The sequence below is a fragment of the Canis lupus genome, chromosome 11, assembly GCF_048164855.1.
Source record: "Canis lupus baileyi chromosome 11, mCanLup2.hap1, whole genome shotgun sequence".
NCBI classification, from domain to species: Eukaryota; Metazoa; Chordata; class Mammalia; order Carnivora; family Canidae; genus Canis; species Canis lupus.
Window position 1 is genome coordinate 63,629,311 of NC_132848.1, and position 25,632 is coordinate 63,654,942.

Here is a 25,632-nt window from a genome sequence, read left to right on the forward strand (position 1 = left end):
TTTAGCACCAATGTGCCCAAAAATGCTATATCAATTAGATGTCTCCACTGGCAGCTTCGTTAATACGGTCACCTTACCCATAGTTCAGAATATAAACCCCTTGGGGGAAGTGGTTTGTCTTCTTTGCTGTCTAGTGTTGGAGCTAAGCCAGTATTTGTTGTATAAAGGAAAATCCCCGAAGTGACAGTACAACCTCCAGATGCGCCTTTCGACGTCCGTGCTCACACAGGTCGGCCCACCTCCTGGACGGTCCACTCATCTCCCTCATTGCTGGCTTGGGGTTGTGCCGTCCTGTGCCTACCACTCCCCACTCTCACCAGCCGAGAGGGCAGGGCAGAGAGAAGAGACATGCACAAAATTGCCTCAGTAACAAGCTCTAGGCCATTGAGCCTCCCAGCAGGGTCAAAGGCGATTCCATTTCTGAGTGCCTTTTTCACTTGTTCAAGTCAAAGCAGCCAAACAAATGACCACAGGTCCACACCCGCGGTGTCAGGTCAGTCGATAGCAATTAAGGGTCCTGCTTAGAAACTTGGCTGGTTGGTCCACAGTGCCGGCCTCATTCTTGCTTGGGCTACCGAGGACCTGCGTCAGCCAATGTGACATGATGCCACATTGGTTATAGTTAGAAAGATGTGTGAGCAGAAAGGTCATAAGTGGTAAACGGGGAAAGCCCGCTGCTGGGCCTTCAAGGACCCGCATGGCCTGCATGGCCTTCGTGAATATATCACTGCCCAGTGTCAGACTCTCAACTGTGCAGTATTTGAAAATGGGCTTGATCAACAAACCCACAGAGGATCAGACTTTCCACGGTAAACTCCAGCAACAAACCCACAGAGGATCAGACTTTCCACGGTAAACTCCAGCTAACGAAACTCACAGGAGACTGAAATATAAGTCTGAATACCGGCTTATTCTTTTCACATGGATTGTCTCTTTCCAAAAGCCCGAAAGTTCCAGTCCCCCTACCCAAGTTCTACCCTTTCCCTGTGTCAGGCTGAATTAATTTTTAAAAGATTTTTATTTATTTATTCATGAGATTCAGAGAGAGAGAGAGAGAGAGAGAGAGAGAGAGAGAGGCAGAGGGAGAAGCAGGCCTCCTGCAAGGAGCCCAATGTGGGAATCGATCCCAGATGCCGGGATTGCACCCTGAGTGGAAGGCAGACCTTAACCGCTCAGCCACCCAGGTGTCCCTTGTCATGCTGAATTAATAATGTGAGGTTTGTTTGGGACGATAGAAGCAGATTTGGGTCAAATGGTAACTTTATGTTTAACTTCTTGAGGAACTACCTGCCTGTTTTCCACAGTAGCTGTGCCATTTTAGATTTCCACCAACTGGGGGTGAGAGTTCTGATTTCTCCACATCTTCACCAACACTCGTTATTATCTGACTTTCTGATTATAGCCATCCTGCTGGGTACGCAGCAGGATCTCACGGCCTTGTTTTGCATTTCTCTAATGTTGAATGCCTTTTCATGTGCTTATTAGTCATTTCTACATCTTCTTTGGGGAAATGTCTATTTAGATAATTTTTTTTAAGTGAGCTATTTGTGCTTTTACTGTTGAGTTATAAGAGTTCTTTATATGTTCTGGATAAAATCCACTTATCAGATATACATTCGTTTTTTTTATAGGTGTTAATGGAACTGTCTAAAATTATTAAGGTATTCAGTCTCCTTCCCCTTGCACCATATATCCTTGGTTCTAAAACTTCAGTTTTTTTCTACTTCAATATTTCTGGCATTGAAATAATTTTGTGAAAAAAAATATGTGTATGTATGTCTTTCTCCACCCCACCTAAAAGCTAGAATTAAATCAATGGTGTATCTCAATCACCAATGACTTGTTAAAGGGTATCTCAAAGTCACCCACAGTCGCCTGTAGGTAATTAAAGTTTTGGGCAGAAGGGAGAAGAACAAATGCATAAAAATGCACACAACAAGGGACGAGGTGGGAAATGTAAATGAATCTATATTTGTCCTCACCTTAGATTTTTAAAGCTGAGCAGGATTTTCAAGATGATCTAATCTAGTGGTTCTCAAAGTGAACTCCACAGACCCACAACTTTTTCAGGGGCACCTGAGATGTCAAGATTAGTTCATAATAATACAAAGACACAATTTGTCTCTCACCATGATGACACTTAACACAAATGATACCAAACTGGCAGTGGAGAAAACTGCTGATGCCTTAGCATGAATCGAATGGACTAATGATCATTGTATTCTTCACTGCTACATGGTACAAATTAAAAAGAAAAAAGCCAGAGTTGCTTAAGAAGGTCCTTGATGAAGCAGTAAAAATTATTAATTTTGTTAAATCTCAACACTTGAATTAAGAAGCAATGGGATGAAACGGGAAATGCATAAAGGAATCGGTGGCATTCCCAGCACAGTGATCCTGAGCAACGCACTTGTGTGATTGTTGAGTGGTAAGCTGAACCAGACGATTTTACCGTGCAACATCACTTTTATTTGAAAGAATAACTGGCAAGTCATGATTCTTCAGACGTGGATAGGAGACAGACATCTCAAAAATAACTAAATGAGCTTCTTAAGTTGTAGGAAACAATTGACAGCATTTGTTGCCAATGACAAAATTCAAGCTCTCAAATACAAGTTTGAAATTTGGAAAACCTGTACCCACTGCAGTGTGCTTGATGGCTTCTTAATATTTAAAAACTCTTCCAGGAGTGCCTGGGTGGCTCAGTCGGTTAAGTGTCTGCTCTTAATTTCAGCTCATGTCATGATCTCAGCGTTGTGAGATCAAGCCCTATATGGGGCTCCATGCCCAGCATGGAGCTTGTTTAAGATTCTCTCCCTGTCCCTCTCCACTTCTCTAAAAAAAAAATCCTTTTTTAAAAATTAAAGACCCTTCTGATAGATTGGTGGTGATATTAACAAATGTGATTTTTTTTATATTCTATATTTTGTATCATATATTTGGTATTGTGTAATGGGATGTGTCAATAATTGGAAGATCTGCCTAACTCTATAAACCAATATTTTCCAAATGACAAACACATGATGTTGTAAAATCCTGCATGAGTAAATAATCCATTCAAAATATAAGATAGAGGGATCCCTGGGTGGCGCAGCGGTTTAGCGCCTGCCTTTGGCCCAGGGCGCGATCCTGGAGACCCGGGATTGAATCCCACGTCGGGCTCCCGGTGCATGGAGCCTGCTTCTCCCTCTGCCTGTGTCTCTGCCTCTCTCTCTCTGTGACTATCATAAATAAATTAAAAAATATATATATAAGATAGATTGATGGGTTTTAATGGAACAGAGCCTGAAAAGTTCATTGATATTGCTTTATAATCCACATTTATTAGAATTCTCCTCCCTTTCCCAATTACATGTCTCTATAAAGCTGGATTTTCTTTTTAAAAAAATTTTTAAGTAATTTTTTTTTAAGATTTTATTTATCTATTTGAGAGAAAGAGAGTAAGCATGAAAGAGAGAGCATAAGCAGGGGGGAGGGGCAGAGGGAGAAACAGACTCCCCACCTAGCAGAGAGCACAATTTGGGGCTTGATGTGGGGCTCAATCCAATGACCCTGGGATCATGACCTGAGCCGAAGGCAGACACTTAACGGACTGAGCCACGCACGTGCCCCTGGATTTTCTTTATACAGTGCAGCAAAACAATGTATCACAACAGACTGAATGCAGAAGGAGATAAAAGAATCTGGATGTCCTCTACCAAACCAGACATTGAAACAATGCCACCTGTCTCAATATTTTTGGGTTTTGAAAATATAGTCACTTTTAAAAATATATTATTTATATTAACATGCAATGTGTTTATTACTGTATTTTTACTAAATTAATAAGTAAATATTTGGGCAGCCCGAGTGGCTCAGCGGTTTAGCGCCGCCTTCAGCACAGGCCTGATCCTGGAGACCCGGGATCGAGTCCCACGTCGGGCTCCCTGCATGGAGCCTGCTTCTCCCTCTGCCTGTGTCTCTGCCTCTCTCTCTCTCTGTGTGTCTCTCATGAATAAATAAATAAAATCTTTAAATAAAAAAAATAAGTAAATATTTTAAATGTAGCCTTTTTAAAGTCTAATATGATAAATAACTATGAAATATCATAAATAAAAGCTCTTTGGAGTCTTCAACAATTTTTTAAAATCTTGAGAAAAAAAGTTTTCGAACCTCTGATCTAACCCCGACATTTGCCAACCGTATTCCAGAAGTTAATAAATCTTCTTTAGAAAAAAAGATAATGGCCAAAATAAATTGACAACTTCTGCATTTAAAAATATATGTATAGGGGCACCTGGGTGGCTCAGTCTGTTAAGCTTTCAATTCTTGATTTCAGCTCACGATTTCAGGGGTTGTGAGATCAAGTCGCTTGTCAGGCTCAGCGCTCAGTGAGATGTCTGCTGGAGATTTTCTCTCTCCTCCTTCTGCCCCTCCTCACCCTCATTTTCTTGAGCTCACTCGCTCACTCTCTCTCTCTCAAATAAATAAATAAATAAATAAATAAATAAATGATTTTTTAAAAAATACATGTATATATGAGTATGCTTATCTGGATGAGCACCGAGTGATGTATGAAACTGCTGAATCACTATACGGTAGTCCTGAAACTAATGTAACACTGCCTGTTAACTACACTGGAATTAAACCTTTTTAAAGAGAAAAAAATATAGAGCACATTTTTAGAAAAAAATACATGTCTATATAATATATGTAAAATATATGATACATACATAAAAGCATTTCTTTATTGCAGGACTCACAAGAATCATGTTATATTCTAAGGGACGTGGTGATGCTCTCGAGGGAGGGGATGTATGCAGATTTCCCCAAATACGCTTGACCTCCAATTCTCCATTCATGGAAATAACATTTTGAAGCACCAGTGTTCCTTAGACCACATTTTGAGAAATGTTGATCTAGTACTCTCATTTTCATATTTCAGAGAAAGTGACTTGCCACACATCACACTACTAATTGACGATACTGAGATTAGGACTCAGGTGCTCAGACTCCTAATCCAGCATCCTTTCATTCACTCTAACCGGGAGGCCTCCCTGGGCCTCATCTTCACTGCGAGGGATTACAGCACCAACTTCAGTTTATTTGCACCAACTAGTGCTTCTAATCTGTTGCCTTGGAGAGATAATCCTACAAAATGTAGCAGAATGTAGATTCCAAAACCTGCAGAGATTACTTTTTATGGGAGGGGGATTATCTCTGTAATCCAATTAACTCAGCAAGCCAAGGAAAAAAACACAGGCTTTAGATTAGCACTGGGGGAGGAGGAGTTGGGAAAGAAGTTAATTCATATTAACAGGTTCACGAAACTTTGAAGTGCTTTCCTAAATCCTAATCGTGAATCTGCAAGGTGAACCAGTACCTTCTGGAAAAAATAGTTCAGCCATGAATCAAATAGTATTAATGTTTAGAATGCATCCTTATGAACGTCCCAGTTTCCTTTGAGAGCTGAGTACGCTTCTCCCTGACCCAAGTGACCAACCTCGTAACTTCCTACATTTATTTCCCTTTTCATCTTGGCTGCCAGGAAGCTTTGAGTCGGGTAACGTACGGATCCAGATACCAAATCAACATTATGATCCCACAGGTAGTTCCCAAATGCCTGGAGATGGGAGATTATTTCTGTCATCTGGGATGAACTAAATAATCTTTCACCCCCCAGTGGGCCATTCTTGCCATCTGTTGAGCCAAAAAGAAATTGTGGGGCACTACCAAACTCCCTGAACAATCTTCCCGGGGCCCCAAGCAACTTCCTATCTAACCTTAGGGTGGTCGCCGCTGAGAATCTAAGTGGTCATCAGGTGGCTATACTGCCTTCCGTTTCAGTATCTCCTATGCTAATAGGACCAATAATTATGCAGAGGGCAATAATATTAAACTGCTTTTATCCCCTGAAGGAAATGCTTATGTGCTCAGGATAGCCTGCATTTTCTGAGTATATTCCAAAATCTCTGAAGATTTTATTCATGCAAGGTAAGTTTGACCTTCAACGAAACTCAAATCTATAATTTAAAGTGGCCTCTTTGACTCAAAATCCTCTCCATTTCAATGCCAAATGGATCACCAGCTACTCTCCAAGTAATATTCGCTCCAAAGGAAGGTTCCTGCTACTGATCAACGCACATTTTTGCATTTCTACTCACAGACTTAAGTTCTGCTCTCCAATATGTGACTGTAGCTTAATTGACGGCGGGATGCAAAAAAGAGATTCGCAGGCGTCCGACTACTGTCGACTCATTGACTTCCCTCAGAGAATTCTTTCACTTGTCTTTTAAATTTTCCTTTCTTGTCAAAATTGCAGGTGCAGATAAATGCTGGAATCTTATTTCAATCAGAAAGTGCCAAGAACAAGAAAAGATGGAGAATTTTGATTGTCGTTGAGGACAGAGCCTCAAACAGCTGGAGGCCTTCCATTCTCTTTTAGCTTCCATCCATCTAAGAAAAAAAAAATGCACTAAGGATTTCACTCAATTTGTGTGGAAAGATGAGGAAATTCACGCCGAAATGAAGCACCGCACTCCCCAAATAGCATTAACCTAGAACAGCACTACTGGGGGAACAAGAGACCTTGAACGTGGTGGGTCCAACCTTGGGCGAAAGGTTAGAGGGACGCCCCCGGCGGCTTCCGCCTGGCACTTGGCTGGCGAGGCCCTTGCTTTCCTCTCAGGGAGCATTAGAGCAGCTCCGGGATTTTCACCTCAGTCAGATTTTCTTTCTCAAGACGAAACAAATGTGTGTTTCAAACAATTTCTGAGTAAACCTGGAAATGATTATGAGAAAGAAGGAAAAAGAAAAACCAATTCTGACTGACTTTGCTGTCATTCGGAGCTTCTCCTCTGGGGCGGGTCAAAATGGTCGGTCTCAGGGTCCGCCCAGGGCCAGCTCAGAACTGGGCCGCAGGCAGGCCACGGGGCTCTGACAGACCTGACGGGCCGTCCCCCCACGAGACTGCTTCGGGTCCTCAGAGTCAGGGACTGTGTTTGTGTCCCCAGCCTCCAGCCCAGCTCCTGGCATGAAAGGCCGCCCCTCTGTGAACGGTTGTTACTGCCTGAGAAACACCACGATCTGCCCCCCCGGGGCCCAATCTCAATTCTTCTGCTTTGGGTCCCCATCTTTTCCTCACTCTGAGCCTTTTCATTTTCCCTCGGCTCTTCAACGACTCAGACCTGCACCGTCCAATGTGGGAGCCACTGCCACACGTGGCCGCTGAGCACTTTGAAATGTGGCCCATTCAACCTGCTATGTGCTGTGCTGCGTGTGTGAGATGCACACTGGGTTTCTTTCTCTCTCTCTCTTCTTTTAAAGACTTTTATTTATTCATGAGAAACATAGAGAGAAGCAGAGACACAGGCAGAGGGAGCAGCAGGCCCCTTGCTGGGAGCCCAGTGCAAGACTTGATCCCAGGAGACCCGGGGATCATGCCCTGAGCCAAAGGCACATGCTCAACTGCTGAGCCACCCAGGTCCCCTGCACACTCAGTCATTTTTATATTGATGACACGTTGAAATGATCATGTTTGGGTATGTTGGGTTAAACAAGTTACCAAAGTTGATGTCACCTGTGTCTTTTTCTTTTTCAATGTAGTGTCTAGAAAAGTTAAAAATTAATCTGCGTGACTCCTGCTTCTATTTGACAGCACTGATTCAGACCTTACGTGGCTCCCCTTCAGACCCAGCTAGAGTCTCCCACGACCCGCCCTGATCCACATGGTGTCAGGCCAGCCAGACCTGCGTGCCCACCGACGGTTCCAGAAAGCCCCAGAAGCAAGCCCCAGCAGGTCAGTCCCGCTTCTCCATCTGCTGGGCTCGGGCGCTGGGGCAGCGGGGCCCACAACAGCGTGCTCTGCTGCCCCCTGCTGACAGGTCCCGTTCCTGCAGCCTCACGGGCCACCCAGAGCCCGGCCCGCCGCCCCCGCTGCGGGCAAGGGCAGGCATCCGCCCTGGCCCTCCTGGGCCTCCCGCTTCCCCATCCTTAGCATTCTATTTTCAAGAGGAGGAATAAGCAGGAAAAAGGAGACTGCCCCTTCTAAAAGGAGAATGCATTTTTTTCCCAAAGGAAAGCAAGTCTTTTTTTTTTAAAGATTCTTTATTTATTTATTCATGAGAGACACAGAGGCAGAGAGAGAAGCAGGCTCCATGCAGGGAGCCCGATGTGGGACTCGATCCAGGGACCCCAGGATCACGCCCTGGGCTGAAGGCAGGTGCTAAACCGCTGAGCCACCCAGGGATCCCCTAAAAGGAGAATGCATTCTGCAGAAAGCAGTTGCTTTTTAAGATCACAATGTACATCTTTCAAAAATTAGGGATGTAGCTCGTCGTGGTCCTCACACTTCACTCTTGCCCAATATCACCTGGAGCCTTTTCCCACGTGCACATTGCCAGGCCTCTCCGCTGGAAATCCTGGGTCAGTCGGTTGGCGTTGGAAGCCCAGGAATCTGTTTTTCACAAGCACCCCAGGTGCTTCTTGTTCCCCTAGAAGTGTGAGAACCATGGCTATTGAGCAGAGCTGCTCAAACTTGAAGGTGCTCACTGACCACCTGGGACCTTATTAAATACAAATCCTGATCCAGTAAGCCTGGGCTGGGGCCCTGGAATCCACACTTGCAGCAGGCCCCCCGGTGATGCTGCTGCCGCTGGCCCATGGCCATGCTTTGAGGAGTGAGTTTGTAGCTACGCAGGCTGCGTGCCCCCAGGTGGATCCTTAATAGCACACCTGTTCTGTTTAGAATCACTACAAGCTCTGCTACAGCCTACCACTCCCACTGAGGCTTCTCTGAAAAGCAAACTCAAATGGTTCTTTCTTTTGTCTGGAAAAGCAAGGATGCCCCCTTTTGACGGCTCAAAATATTTCCTGTCAAATGCCAGGAGAGGAACAGTAAGTATATTTCCTTCCAAAACATTTTAAAAATTACTATTAGTTAGAAAGGATTCCTTTCCCTAATGGACTAGCTATTAAGCCCCATGTACTGAAACCATATAGGGATGCTGGCCATTTAAGATGACCCTATAGGGGGGATGCCCTTATGGGGGACTGTCCTCTCTGGACAATCATCCCCCAGGGTGAGCCACACCGGGGCATCTGGGGCTTTCGAAATGAGCGGTTGCCTTTGAGGACCATCCACAGCCTACCATCTTTAAATTCAGTTTCTGCCTATATTTCTTAACCTTTTTCTCCTCGGAATCTGGCAGGCTTGCTGAGTGCGGTTAGATCTGGCGCTCCTCCTGGTCAGGCTGTTACCCCTCCCAGCCATTCCCAGTGATTCTGGAAGGTTTGCAGGGGTGGCAGTGGGCAGTGGATGGGGAGTGACTTTATTGTACCAGCTTTGGTTACACTGCGTTTTAGAAACTTATTCTTCCTGATGGTGAACTTTGGATTTACCCAATGTTATGTCTTAATTGCCCAAGGCATCGTGACACTGCATCATAAACTGCGCAATTTCTGCAATTTCCAGACATTAATGAAATTGCATTTATTTAAGGCAGAAGCCCTTTTGGAGGGGGAACCTTACATGATCAAAACATAACATACACACATCAGGAGATGGAAATTATCTGACCATTCTGTTCCTGGCTTAACTTTCAAGCCTTGGAATATGAGCCTACTAGCATCTATCCACATAGTTTACAGATTGGTGGTAGTTGAGGGGGTCTGTTTTGTTTTGTTTTGTTTCAAGGCCAAGAAAATAATCTATCTTAACATTTAATCCCTTCCCATCCCCACTCCCACATTTTCAAAAGACTCCTTCCATAGTTACCAACATAGCTCCCATTAAAGTCAAATTTCCTTAGACGAGGAAGTCACTGAATGCCTAATTACACATGCAATGCTGGAAAAAAAATATTAAGACTGCATTTCCATTGCCAGCTTTCTTTTCCCATTACACAACAGAAGATTTATCCTTTCATCTAGTGCGTGAGCATTGCTCTTGCAAGCTTGTGGTTCCATATAACATATATTAGTATATCATTCACTATTAGCGCCAACCTTGACAATCCAGAAGTTATGCCTCTCTCAATGTTATATATAGTCTTTCTTCTGAGCTAGAAACAAACCAAACCAAAAATAATCACCCAAATCCCACATCCTGGCTGTCACTTACCCAGACAGAGTGACATTGCAACACCCCAGGGCCCCACAGATCTCCTGTGAGCTGTGTGGAGTCCTGCCATGGGCTGCACCCACACAAGTATCAAATGCCATTCGCTGGCAGGAAGCCCATTTAAACCTTTATCCAGTGGCATGTTCCGGGGCTTTTTTCTGGACAGGTTGCTTCTGCCTGTGGAACTCAGCGATCAGTCATTGTCCAGGAACCACTGTTGGGTCTACTGAGAGTGACCCAGCGGAACGTGTACCACACGCTTATGCACATTCACCTGTGCAAACTTCCCAGCGCTTAGACCCCCGAACAGCCGTATGGTTTGATCAGAAGCAAAGCCCCAATACCCATACTCTCAGACTCCCAGGTCAGAAAGTAGCTAGAGAAAAACTGCAACCTTTAATTGGGCCGCTGCCGGAGGAGCCTCAGGTGTGTGGGTGTCACCTAGTTTTTGCAGATGTCAGTAGAGACGGGATTTGATAGATAGATAGATAACTTGGCCCTCAGCCCTGGGGAGCTACTGCTTCAGCGCCTAGATCTCCTACCGCTTCACCTTGCTAGCGGGTTCCCAGGAAATGCAGCTGACAGCTCCACGGAGGAGCAGTTTGCTGAGTGGCACGCCGGGCGTCATCATGTCACATAGAGCCTCAGCAGCTCACCTAGGGAGCCATCCAGTTCCCGGGCTCCTTGTCCCGTGCCCCCAGAGAGTCTGCCAAGATAAACCACGTCCTAAAAATCCAGTGCCCTCTAGACCCTGGCCTGTGGGACTGGGCCTGGATGCTGAGGCCTTGGGATTCTCTGCTTCTGGTAGCTGCTCTCAGGAGTGCTCCCAATGGTAACTTCCCAGGCTCCTCATGTGAATCTTTTATTTGTGAGAGTGGGAGTAAGAGGTGAAGTTCCCAGAAAAGTCTTCCTGGGGTTCAAAGGATAAGAAGAAATGTTTTGTCGATTGGTGGCACCGACCAACAATGCCCCCCTTAGAGCCTTGGGACATGTCTCAGAGTTGAATTCCTTAAGTCTCTGGGTTCTTTTCAAGCTCAGGGCTTGTGCCTCTCTGGAGTGAAGGTCATGATCTCTGCCCAGAAGGCCAGCTCCCACCTTGGTGCCCACAAGCACACCCAATCAACAGCACTGATTTTGTGTGTGCATGTGTATGTGTGTGCGTGCACAGATCCCCCAATATATAAATTCTCCCACCACCCCAGTCTCTATCACGGTGGTTCTCAAACTATTTGGTCCCAGGACCCCTTTATACTCTTAAAAACTATTGAGGACCCCCAAAAGCCTTTGTTTATTTGGCCTATATTTAGGTGGGCTGTCAATATTTACCATATTACACACATTCCAGTACATACCAGAAAAGACATCATCACGTGTCACGTAGCCTTTGGAAAACACCACTGTGTATTCACGAGAGATTGAGAGTGACGATGGCAGGTAAGATCTTAAGATTTTTGTGAAAATAGTTTTGACCTCCCAGGCCTCCTGTGTCTCAGAAACCCCCAATTGTCTATGGATCACACTTAGACCATCACTGACCTAACAAATGACTATATTTATTATCTTGTCTGGCATCAGGTTTACCCCTCTATTCATTTGTTTACTTGGTCTCCTCCACCTGAATGTAAGTTCCGTGAGAGCAACAATTGGGTCTTTTTCACGCTACCAGCCACAGTTTCTATAACAATGCCTGGGATATAATGTGTGTACAAAACAATCCTGGCTATTCCTCAGGCACTGATAATGATCTCAAAACAAGAGCGTGGCAGAAATTTCTCCTTCCCACGGCTGGTCTCACTGATTGAACTCAACCAGGGTCCAAGCCATTCCGTGCTGACTAGGGTTGACTAGAATCGATCATTACTTAATCTCAACCCCAGTGTGAAACCAAGAAGAGAATTACTAGAGCCAGAAGATGAACTCACTAAGATCTATTTTTTTAGAAGCTTTTTAAAAAGCCAATTTTATAGGATATTTCCTGGCCGGCATATCCTTCCTACCCTACATACATTCCTCCCTCCAGAATGTCCCTCTGTCCCCTGCCCCCCGCAGATCTACAATACAGGCAGGTCACCCTGCCTCTGTCTTGTCTCCTTCTTGTCAACCAACATTGTACAATGTTGATTTTTTTTTTTTAATTCAGGAAGGACATGTACTTTCATCACTGTGCTCCATGAATCAGCACATGTGAGTTTTGCTCCATACACTCAGGATGCAAGAAATGCCACATTGATTTTCTAGCCACTCTCCTTCCTGTCTGGTGGGATATTCTGCACCACGTGTTTCTGTCACTTGTTCCCCCAAGGCAAGCCCACCAGTGGTCATCGTCAAGAAGAGCCATGTCTCCAGGGGTGCAGGGACACTAGGAAGCAGGTGACTTTCTAAAGGGATAGAACTGACAGTGGATGGAACTGCCAGAGAAGGCTGGTTTGACCACAGTAGAATGAGAATGAGGTCAAAAGGGAGGTAGAAACCGGTTTGTGTTGGCCTCCTAGGCCCTGGTAAAGAGGGGTCTTCATCCAAGGTGTGATGGACACCACTGGATGGTTGTAAGTAGGGCGTGACATCGCTGACTTGCTCTTTATAGAGAACATTCTCACTGCTATGCAGAAAATAGGCTGTAGGTGTTGAAGGAAAGCAAGAATGATGACAGAAACACCAGGAAGATAGAAGGCTGTTGCAGGGGTCCAAATGAGATATGAGGTGACTCGGACCAGCAGGTGATACGGGTATAAGGGAAATGGAATAATCAGTGATGATTCCTAGATGTTCAACCTGAGTAAAATCTAGACAAATACATTGAGATGGAGAAGATGAAGGTAGAAGCAGGTTTGAGGGATAAAATCAAGTTCCATGTTGAAGAAGTCCAATTTGACGTGTCTATTGGACTTTCAATTGGAAATGTCAGATAGATGGACTTATGCAAGTATGGAGCTCCAGGGTGTTGCAGAGATTGGAGCTGAGGATATATATTTGGAAGATGTTGGCACATAGATGGTATTTAAACTCACAGGACTGCATGTCACCCAAGAGAATATAAATAGACAAGAGGAGAGAAGGGGTAGAGGACAGAGCCCTAGGACACTGCAACATTTTGAGGTGAGAAAGAGGAGAAACCAGAAAAGAGGACTGAGAGCAGCATAAACAGGAGGGTATGCAGCAAAAAGAGGCAATTAATTTGATCCATCCTGTTGAGAATTCAGGTAAGAAAAGATTGAGAACTGACCACTGGGTAGGCAAGATTTCGATCTGGTAAGTACAATTTCAGCAACATGATGGGGATAAAAGTCTGATGGGAATGGGTTGAGAGTATGGAGATTTCTAGGCTGAATGGAGGACCGAAGAGCTGCATTTACTTCTGTTCCCTCTTGGATTCCCACTAAAAATGGCAATAGGGGGTTTAAATGCATAAACCTATGTAACAGAGAATAAGAGAGGTGATGAGAGCATATGAGAGATGTTAATAACATTTTGAAATCTGGAGGGCAGATGGATGAGTGGTAACTGACCTAGAGGCCTGAAGAAAATGGAAAGTTAGGTACCTATAGTCTGGAAGTACAAGAAATGGTCTAATTCACACTGAAAAAAACTCAGGAAGGCTCACCAGATACTTATAAAGGTGGCGGTGCTAGAGGGGACTGTAAGCAGGAATGAGTGAAAGCTTCCATGAGAAGAAAAAGTCTCCTACACTCTCTTCCCACCCCACACAGCAAATGACTGCTCCTCCACCACTCAATCAAAAGACTAGAAACCCAGAGAGAATGAACTACAGGGACTCTGGACAGGGAGAACCAAAGCAAACATGAGAGTGAAATAAAGGTTGTTTCCAATGTGCCAAGTCTTAATTGCATTCTGTCTTAGAGAAAATTGGAGAGTGTATGACATTAAAACAAGAGGGTAAACCAAGAAAGAGGGACCCGAGAGTCAGGAGACCCATCATAGGAAGTGGTAAGAGGGAAAGCCCAGGAGAACAGCAAAGGGACTTCCAGGATTATGTCCATACAGCAGGCCTGGAGAGCAGAAAGTCCAGATTGGAGAATGAGGGTGGAGGACTCCAAGAAGAATGTCTCCAAGAAAAAGAAACAAAAAGAAACCTATATGAGCTGCTTTATACTTCTAGGGGAGAGGGTGGGAATAAATTGTAATAAACATAGGAAAAAATAAGCAAAAGACAAAATAAGGAAGTAACTCCAAAGAAAGTGTACCAGAAAGAAAGTACAATCATAGTATATGAAAAGGCTCAGTTAGGACTATTAGTGAATATTGATTTAACCAAAACTGTCATAGACATATTGAAAGGATGATAGGAAGAGAAAGAAGGTAAAAAGACTAATTCTTCGTCTCCCACAATAGGTAGTCAATATATAATACATAAAACTGAAAAATCAGAATATCTATATCCAGATATCTGGATTTCCTCCATATCGTGGCACACTTGTTCCTGCTGTTCCTGTGGTAATTCCCTGGCATCCCTCCACTTCCTGCCCTTCTATTAGGTCACCTTGAAGTTAGGCTAATGGTCTCTGCCATCTCACAGGTATGCCTGCCTCAGTTCCTCTGATGTGAGAGTCATATGTCTCCAGACCTACTCCACTTTCACTAGAGATAGGAAAACATAGTTCCTTTTGCTCATGATTATTTTTCTTCCCCTTTCTTAGTTCCCACCCTGCCTTATATCCACTCCTCTCTCCATGGGCCACCCCAAGGCCTGGTAGAAACTTTTTCCCTCTGACTGATCCGCTAAGTTTTTCCCTATCATGCCTGCCATACCACAGTTATATCCTATATCCTGGATATCCTATCCATATCAATTTTCTGTTGACTGCATTTCTATGGATCAGATTCAAATGGTGAGTAGGTACAGAGGATAAAGTTTATAGGGGAAGGATATGGCTGCCATCCTCTTCACAGGAAGCAATTGGCAGTAGCATAGAACGAATCCATCTGCAATAGTATGCAGTCAGAGGGAGAGCCTTGTCCCGTGTGTGTCTCTTACATACAATAGAGTCATTATTTGGGAGCCTGTCTTGCTTGGGAGGATCGCAAATGAAGGGCAATAGCTGGCTCCGGTTATGTACTTAACTGCCTCAAATTCATAAGGAGGAATGAATTGCTAATATGTCATGAGAATGGGAGGGATTCTATAATCCTATTCCCAAACCCAAGATCTCCTCTGGCTCCAAATTTTTCAAATTTGCTTTAAAGTAATTTTTCTATTTTCTATAATAACCACAATTTTTTGGTAAAGATTATTTTTTGCAAAGATTATTCATTGTATCTCAAAATCCACTCTTTCCTTTTTAATATTACCCTTAATTTTTACCTGGACGCATGGCCATCAGAAAAAACTATATTTCCAGACGCCCTTGCAGTGAGGTGTGGCCGTATGTCTAAATTCTAGGCACAATAGGGTGTGATTTCTGGTCATGCCCTTAAAGATAAGAGATGTGCCATCCCTTCCCCCTTCCCAGCTCCCTCCCTGATGTTTGGAATGACAAATAAACAGGAGAGAAGGAGTCAAGGCCCCTGGATGATCCTATGGAGTAGAGACACTAAAACTACCCTGTACCACCTTCACAAGACAGAAATAAACTATCTTGTTCAACCCACTGATATTTCGGGACTCTGTTACACACCCGAAAGTGTATCCTAACAGCCTCATTCTTCTCTTTCTTTAGCTATGTGTGTATCAGACATGTACAAAATACCTAATTAATCCTTTGATCTTCCCATCCTTCATTCCATTCTTAAACCCACCATTGATAAGATTGTCACCACAGTGATTTCTCCCTTAATAATGGAAATTTTAAAATTATATCTAAGATAAAGATGAGTCTTTTTTCTGAATGTCTAGTGTCTACAAATGCTTTGGCTAGATCCTAGTCCCAAGCTTCAGATGATAAATGACTGTCTTTAGGTAAGTTAAATAGCAAGTGTAGGAGTAATTGAACAATAATCTTTGAATAGTAATCTTTAAACAGAACTAGTTGTGTTTAGTTCTGAGCATTCTAATAGAAATGATTTCCTTTTTAAGATGCCATCTTGCTCCTTCCCCATTTATATTGTTATTGCTAAACCACCCAATTTTAATTATCATTTAATTATCTTTATCTACAGTTGAGTGCCCCCCTTCTGTTGGAAAGCCTATTTTATATAAACCAAACCATGGGTAATTACCTATCAAAAGCAGATTTATCTAAATTCCCACTGAAACTACATGAGACAGTTCCTTTAAGTTAGGAAATCATTCAAAAGTAGATCCAGGAAAGGACAGCATTGCATTTGAATTTATAGAATACCAATAACACTATAGTCACTATAGGGAATCAGTTCTTATCTATACTGCCTGCTGTGGGGATATGGAATCTCAGTTCTAGATTCAACTTCTAGGATGCATATTGTGACAAATACTTTAAGTGGGTTCACTCATCATTTTTTTTCCAACCCACATTTTCATGTCCTCTTTGACTATGGAGGTTGGGAACAACAACAACAAAAAAAAATGTAAACCTCATGTTCTAGTCCCATCTTATCCCCTTTCAGTAAGAAAACACCATGTGACATAGTTCTGGTCAATGAGACATATGTAGAAACATATTTAAAAACACAAATTATCAGTTTTTATACTCTTGGGTATGTACCCATGAGAATTGAAAGCAGGGACTCAAATAGATACTTGTACACCCATGTTCATAGCATTATTCACAATAGCCAAGAGGTGGAAACAATCCAAGTATCCATCAACAGATGAGTAGATCAACAAAATTTGGTGTATATCTATACACACCCAATAGAATATTATTCAACTGTAAAAAGGAATACTCGGACACATGTTACCACAGGGATGAATCTTGGAAATTTTATACTAAGAAAAATTAGCCAGAAACAGAAGGACAAATATTGTACGATTCCTCTTTTATGAGGTACCTAGAATAGGCAAATGCATAAGGATAGAAGTAAAATAGAGATGACTAGGGGTTGAAGGCAAGAGGGGTGGGGGTTGTTGTTTAATGGGGACAGAGTTTACATTGGGAATGATTAACAAGTTGTGGAGGTGGATCATGGTTGTGATTGTACAACATTGTGAATGTACTTAATGCCACTGAACTGTATGTACACTTTAAAAATGGTTAAAGTGTTGAATTTTAGGTTTATATATTTTACCACAATAAAAATATGAATTAAAAATCTTTGTACCTATTTTTAATTAACAAATCATACATCTGGACCTCTCAATTCTGCATTTTTTAAAGATTTCAATATACCAAAAAAAATTGAATATACTACTGAGTAAATGAAATGTTAATTCCTACTCAAGGTGCCTATAAGGCAGCTCATTTTTACCCAAGGGTAACGAGATAAAACCAACAATAAACAAAGACAGAAGATTGTGGCTCCCTAATATTCTGTTTTGCTTCTCTACTTTGAAGATTTGAAGGACAGATGGGGTTTGAGAGGAAAACGGAAGAAAGATGTACAACCTGCCCCTTCGTAATGAAGAAAAAGGAGTCTCTTCATGAGGCAGGACATGCCCACGGCAGATGATCAGGAAGGAGGGATATTCTTCACAGGAGTTTAAGGTAATTCTCCATTTGGGGTATCTTGCCACAACATTTTCTGCCCAGTATGGAAGCTTGTCAGTGAGGAGAGGTGCTAATCTCAAGACCAAGCATTTTCCTGGCCTCTCTACCCAAAGAGGCCTCTCCCCTCATCTCCTTTGGGTTCTGACACATGGTTCATACTTGGTAATTATATTAAGCTAACATTTGTTGAGTGCCTATTTTGCCAGGCACTACAGAAGCATTGTATGTTTATTAATTCATTTAAATCTTACATAGTCCCTGCGAGATACATATGTGCTATTATTTCCATTTCACAGATGAGGAAATTAGAGAAAAAAAAATTTAGACCATCTGTCTAAGGTCACACGGATGACAAATGGCAGAGCCAGGATTGGAATCTAGGAGGTTTGCCCCAGATCCCTCCTACTTAACCACTATTCTATGCTGCTTCTTAAATCCTATAGATAATTGTTTTCTGGGTAGCATATCAGTCCCCAAACTGTGCTTTAACTTTAAAATATTTTTAGCTAGTAGTGTCTCTGCTATCATCATGGTTTGTTTACAGAGGAACAAAAATAATGTATGTCTGTGTATGCGATTATACAAATCAAATAACTTCCTATTCATAATTATATTAATTAGGGTAACATTAGCAGCTGTTCTGGATACAACCCCAAAGTCTCATTTGCCTAACACAATGGAAGTCTAATTCTTACTAAAAAGTACAAAATAGCTGTTCCTAATCAGATGGTCCCTCTCACAAACTGGCTTCCAGTATTATGGTTCCACCATCTTGGAAACTCATGGCATCTAAGGTCAGTCATGCTCTTCAGCATGAAGCAGGAAAGAAAAGAACAGAGAAGCTCATCTGTTACAGACTGTTATTTGCCAGGCCTGGAAGTGGCACATATTACATGGGTTCATAGGCCATTGGCTAAAACACAGTCACAGTGGCCACATCTAACCACAAAGGAGACTGGGAAATAGCACCCAGCTGTGTGCCTGTGAAAACGTGAAAATGAGTTTTGGGTGAACACATAGAAATCTCTGCCATAACAGCTTTCCTACCCAGTAATGCATGTGCATAGTCAATGTTTTCACAGCCCTTCTGAGCCACAGATTTGAGTCTTTGCAAAGAATCCTGAAGAGATAGGATGGACTACCAATAAATTTTCCCCAATCCTCTTCTCAACTACATCTATTATTGCTACCCTTATTATTTTTTTAGCCTTACAGATTAAAAACCAGTAAGTGATGTAGGTCGATTTGAAGCTTTCACTGATTGCTCCCTTAGAGAGGTATCAGCTAAGGTCTGACAATATGACCAAAGATTCCCCAACTATTAATGCTTTTGTAAAGCTTATATTTTAACATCGTTATGGCAAACACTATGTTCCAACAGATCATAATCTCAAGGAGCAGGAAATAGGGCTCTGATTTTAGCACCTTTTCTGTTTAATTTATACTTTAATAGTCTGATATAATTCTAGGTTGACTTAATTCATGCTTATATGTCATACCTGATATAAAAAAAGGGTGGTGGTGGTAATGGGGTCCTTCTATCAAAACTAGGAATGATCCCAAAACACTATCATATTAATATATATATTCCCTTAATATAACTATTAAAGTAATAGTTAAGCTGTAAGATAACTTATGGCATGGGCTTTTTTTTTAAGATTTATTTATGTATTTGAGAGAGTGTGCATGCATGAGTGGGAAGAGGGGCATAGGGAGAGAACCCCCAAGCAGATTACCTGCTAAGCATGGAACCCGATGTGGGGCTTGATTTCGTGACCCATGAGACCATGACCTGAGCCAAAACCAAGAGTCAGATGCTTAACCAGCTGAGCCACCCAGGCACCCCAAGGCATGGCTTTTAAGACACATTGGTAGCATTTGATGATTTTTAAAGAAAAACCCCATTCCTTAAAAATTTAGCATGATATATTCATAAATTGAGTTGGTGGTTGCCATTAACACCTCTTGCAACTGTGCCAAAAATTTGTATGTATTTAAATAAGGACAAACAGGTAATGTTAAAAAATGAAAAGAGTAAAAGCTATATTCAGGCAATATGGTTATGAGTGACTTTTTTTCTCCTTTCAAAATTTTCTCCAATATTTTTACATCATACCAATGATTTTCTCACAATTGATTGCAAAAAATGAAGAAAAGGACATTCCTTCCCTGTTTTTATTTTTTATTTAGTTATTTTTTTTAAAAGATTTTACTATTTTACAGAGGGAGAGAAAGAGTTCATTTTATAGAGGGTGAGAAAGAGTCCAAGCAGGGGGAGTGGCAGGTAGAAGCAAAGTGAGAAGCAGGTTCCCCGCTGAGCAGGGCTCGTTCTGGGGTCCTGGGATCATGACCTGAGCCAAAGGCAGGTGCTTAACCGACTGAGCCACCCAGGCGCCCCCTCTTTCCTGTTTTTAATACACCTGTAACAAGCCTTCTGTTCTTTTGGTGAGAAAGAGTTATCACATCTATCTCGTTTGGCAGAGTGAGTAGTTCTCAAGTGATGTGCAGGATTTTAAAAAATTATAGTTCTCTGATAAGGACTGAGGGAAATTAATTTTTTAAAGGGTGAGGAAAGAACTCTTTCCTAAAGGATACACACGTACTGGTCAGTCTTTTCTGAACGCTGAGAATGACTGAAGCCTGCTACCCTGACCAGCATGTTCATTATTAAGAAGCAGGGAGGTGAAGGTATTCTTTGACTTAGAGAATATTTTATTGGCAGAGGCTCCGAAAAGATCCTTTCTTTAAATATTCACTGTGATCAGCGTTCCCTATCACCTCAGGGATTTACTGAGAACTCCAAGAAAGTCTGCTTTGCATCCTTACGCAAAGGTTAGCCATTTCAGGGGGCTGGTGTATGTGATTTGTTTTCTTATGGACAACATAATTCTGTCCCTGAAAAAATTGCTTTTTTTCTTCAAGGTCTTTTTCAAACTGTCTGAATGTCTTTGAGATCCTTAAGCTCATTGCTGAGTATCAAAAAGTGCTACTAAAACCAAGCCCACAATTTTCCAAGTTCATTAAAACTCCTGTCCTTGTGGCCCTATTAGGTCCTGGGACTTCCTGGCCTCACCTACTTGGATGTAACTTAAGATCCAAGAAGACTCCGGTATTTGAAGCTTCCCCATGAGGCAAATTTAGGCACTCAAGGATCTCTCCCTCATTTTATTCTGATAATTTGGCCTGAGACTTATGCAGAGAATTATTATAGCTCTCTATATCCTGTGTTCATAACCTAGCATCTATTTCCAACCTAACCCTTTACATATATGAAAGTTATCCACTAGTAGAAGATACTACTTAGGATGCAGAACTGTGTCTTGGCTATAGAAAACATCATGAAAGAAAGAAAGAAGAAAGAAAGAAAGAAAGAAAGAAAGAAAGAAAGAAAGAAAGAAAGAAAGAAAGAAAGAAAGAAAGAAAGAAAAAAAGAAGAAGAAGAAGAAGAAAGGAAGGGAAAGAAGGAAGGAAGGAAGGAAGGAAGGAAGGAAGGAAGGAAGGAAGGAAGGAAGGAAGGAAGGAAGGAAGGAAACATCATGCATAAGAAAAAATAGGAATCTAGATCTGATAATGGATCAAGAAAATGCCCTTTCTTCTTGTTTTCCGACAATTTTCCGTGGGTCCCTTGGGTTTCTTCTCCACCCAGGGCAGTTTTTATTCCAAATTACCTGCTCCAGTGGACAGTATTAGAAGACAGAGGTAGTGTCTGCCTCCAGGACAGAGGGCAGATTTGTTTGCTATCCAGGTAATAAAGAATGTTTCTCTTCAGGGCAAAGTCTAGGCAGGTCTGCAAGAAACCCCCTTGTAAAATTGGGCTCATGGTGCAAACCCAATGTATGTGCAGCATTCCCTTGGGCCACCTCCACATTGTCCCTGTGCAGTCAGGGGGGTTAAGGGGCATGGGTAAGAGTGTGAAGATCCTAGTGCCTACTGTACTGTGAGTAACGCAGTCTGGGATCCAGGAAGTTCATGCCTTTCCCAACATGCAGGAAATTGGCAAACTAACTTGTTAGCTTGAATGTAGGGTAAAATCTCAAACTCGTCACCATTTTTTACTTTTCTAACAATAGGTAGCCCACCATCAGGATAAGGACTCTCCTTAACCAGAGTAGAAGAGAATCTTGATTTCACAGGCAGAACAAATAGGTGTATATGATGGTTGAGTATTAATGTGTGCCTTCCACTCATGTGCACTTATCTCCTACACTTACCAGAGGACCTAATTAATATCAGTTTCGCACAGACTCATCAACTGTGTTCCCAGGATGTCTTTAACAAACGTAATGCCACTATAGACACCAATGATGTGGACTGGCTACACACTTAGTTTTGAAAGGAGCTTTCCCAGGAGGAAGCTGGTCTTGTTTGCACCGAGTAGATCAGAGTTCCTCCAGGAAAAATCAGCACTTCAGAGAATGAAAGCTGAGATGCTGGTATATCCTGCTAAATCAAATAACCTTCAACTAGGAAACAATAAAATACCTAAGTGCCGCATGCGGATATCTGAGTTATAAAGTGAACATTAATACCATGCCAGCCAGACCAAAGATAATCCTATAATTTTTTTTAAAATGAAATACTTTCCATTTAAAGTATTTAATCGTTTTCTAATGATGAAAGAACTAAGAAAGAAACACAGTAGAATCCAGCCATCTCCAAAAGTCATAGCTTTATGGTACTGAAAAACTTGTGTTAGAAACTTTGATCTACAAGGAACACCTAAGATGTAGATATAGTTAATATTTGGCTGTTAATGATCATCCAAGGATAGCTGAGGAGAGAAATTTGTTTCCAGTATCTGTGCCTTGTATCTCAGGCTAATAGAACCCTAGGGATGTAGATTGTAATATATCGGATACATAGAAGACATTGTTCTCATTTAATCCTATGTATAGTATGTTTCTGCTAAAAAGCAGGTTTAGCAACTTCTAGTTTGGACTTTACCCTTGCTTTCTACTAAAAGGATGGAACCTTACAGTCTACTACTCCTCATCAGTGATATCATTTGCTGCCAGTGAGAGGTTCTTTAACATCCAATTTGTTTTGGAAGAGGAGGGTCCAGTATTTTAATAAACATAACTTTTTAAATGGACATTGAATCCAACCCAAGTTTCTAAAACTTTTTAAACTTTAGAAGCTTTTTCTTTCCTTTCCTTTTCAGAAATATCCCCAAGAGATCAAAACCAATCATAGTAATAAAAGTGCAAATTACAATCATACTACCATGCTGAAACACATTTTTCTTACCTATAATATTTGCAAAGACAAACATTTGAAGAGACACTGTTACAAGAATATGAGAAAATAGGCACGACTACAGTCGTAGTTAGGAGTCAAATTGCTATGTCCATAGAGAGCAATATATATATCAGAGTTTTATTTTATAAGATTTTTTACTTATTCATTTGAGAGAGAGAGAGAGAGAACATACAAGCAGAGGGGAGAGGCAGAGGGAGAGGGAGAAGCAGACTTCCCATTGAGCACCCAGGCAGACTCTGGGCTCAATCCCAAGACCCTGAGATCATGACCTGAGCTGAAGGCAGATGCTTAACCATCTAAGCTACTCAGGCACCCTAACATATTGGAATTTTATTTATTTTTTTAAAGTTTTTTCTTAAGATTTTATTTATTTATTCATGAGAGATACACACAGAAAGAGAGGCAGAGACATAGGCAGAGGGAGAAGCAGAGATAGAAGGGAGTTCCCCCGATGTGGGACTCCATCCCAGGATTCCAGGATCATGCCCTGAGTTGAAGGCAGACGCTTAACCGCTGAGCCACCCAGGTGTCCCTATATTGGAATTTTAAACACAGAAACCCATCAGCCCAGAAATTGAACTTCTAGGAGCTTAGCATACAGGCACACTTGCACACAGGCAAAAGGACATCTGTATAAGATTATTTATTGCTTCATTGTTTGAAGTAGCAAAAATTGGAACCCAAACAGAATGCAAGACTGTACTACTGCTGAAAAAAATGGCATCAATCTAATTATATGACAGGGCCTCTAAAAAAAGTACAAAGGAGTATACATAGTGTGGTAGCATTTGTGTAGAAATTTTAAAAAATGGTGCCCATACTATGTATACTTTGTAATGTGTTGAGTCCATTGGCCTGGACCACATTTCCCAAAATTCCTTTCTCTGTATGTTTCCAGGAAGGGTGGGCCTCAAGAGACATTTTTGCAGGAGGTCTGGAAAGCAGAAGTCAAGCAGCAGCATTTTGATTCTTATGCTTACAAGGTAGAAGCAGGCACTTTTGAAGTTCACACACAGCATTGTTTATCTGCGGGCACCTTTGGTGAGGCCAGCCCGCAAATGCTTCACCTTCCCCTGGGTTCTCCTTCAGTTTCTCCCACCCTGTGCTTGGTTAGCTCTGTGAAGGGTGCTGGCTTCTTCAGCAGGATACCCCTACCAAGTCAGGGCAGAGAGAATTGACAGAGGCTCTAATCCATCCTCATGGATTCCAGCCTGTGCTCCTGGGTTCTGACTTGCTCCCCTCCTGTTTTTTCTCCCTCTTCCCTCTCCAACTGCCTGTCCTGTCGACTTCAAGCTCCAGCCTCACAGTCTTACATGGACGGTTTAGCTGCCTTCTGCAAGTATATCAGATAAAATCCCTACGACAAGTCTGTATATAACATCTGGACACACAAGAAATGGGGGATAGTAATCGAACCCAGAGAAGGGCAGAAGCAGGGTGACTCAGAGGGGAAAGAAAGGAACATCACTTGTGCTTCTGATTGTTACACCATGTGAATCTTGTACCTGTTTTAAAAATAAACATTTGAAATGTTTGAAAATTCCTTAAATTATCTTTCTCATATTTGCATGTGGGGGTACAGAAATACTTACCATTTGTTTCTATTCCTTTAAATAGAGTCAGATTTGCTTTCTATATTTATAAAAGGTTTTGCATGTCACAAGGGACTGAAAAGGGGAAAGGGAACTAATATGGTTTCCCTTTCTAGAATCAGCCCTAAGTGAAAGAGAACAATGCTAGGACATTGGGCCTCATGTGCTCTTTGTCTCTTGCTCTAATATCCTCCATCAAAGGATGCCATTTGTGGGGACACCTAAGACTTCTAGTATTGGAAAGCACTTAAAGTGCCCTAAGATAACTAGTCCCTCTTAAAACTTATATGTAATCAGTTTAGATAAGGTAATCAATCAGTTATGTAACCAGCATCAAATAGACTCTACAAAAGGTCGATCACTTCTGAATGGTTTGTTCAGTACACGTCGGACCAACCATACTGCCTCAGGTCACAGTTCTTGGAGGGATCTTTTACTCAGGACTTTGGAAATAGTAGAATCTATCTAAAGAAACAATATAACATGTAATAAAGATGATAATCATAATAACTGCATCACTTTATAGTTTTTAAAGTGTTTCTACACACATTGACTCATTTCTCAATTATATAAGAATAGCAAATAATAATTACCACATATCAGGCATTATGCAAAAACCTCAGCATACTCTGGTGAATCCTGAGGGTACCATCATTAACTTCATTTTACAAACAAATACACTAAAGCTTAAAAACATTGAAACTTACCCAATGTACCCAGGTAAGTCTTGCAATTAACATTTGAACACAGACCCACCCGACTCTAGAGCCCATGCTCTCCACTAGTTCACTAGTGGTGTTGGTCTCTGCAGCCCCATGACGGAGCTAGGTTGAGTTATTAGTATCTCTGTTTTACAAAAAAACTAAGGATCCAGAGGGTATGTGATTGATCAAGGCCACATAGAGAAGACAAAGTGGAAATCAAAATAAGAAGGCCTGATTCCATATATTTACTTAACCCCAGCTGATTATATGTGTACATGAATGCATTCTTGTTTGACCGTGTATTCCTTACAGAAGATTAGCAAATTCTTCTGATTGTGGATGACTAGAAGAATAATCTGTTAGCTATAGTAATCCTGGATAACGTTTTGTTTGTTTTT

The 25,632-nt window shown here is 41.9% G+C and overlaps 1 long non-coding RNA gene across 1 annotated transcript; it reads left to right on the plus strand.

The window, feature by feature from the left end:
* Window positions 1–11,173: 11,173 nt before the first annotated feature.
* On the plus strand, window positions 11,174–24,395 carry LOC140642314 (uncharacterized). The gene is made up of 3 exons (XR_012038793.1): window positions 11,174–12,469; window positions 17,527–17,676; window positions 24,232–24,395. It is a non-coding gene; the product is annotated as an uncharacterized lncRNA (long non-coding RNA).
* The last annotated feature ends 1,237 nt before the right edge of the window (window positions 24,396–25,632 follow it).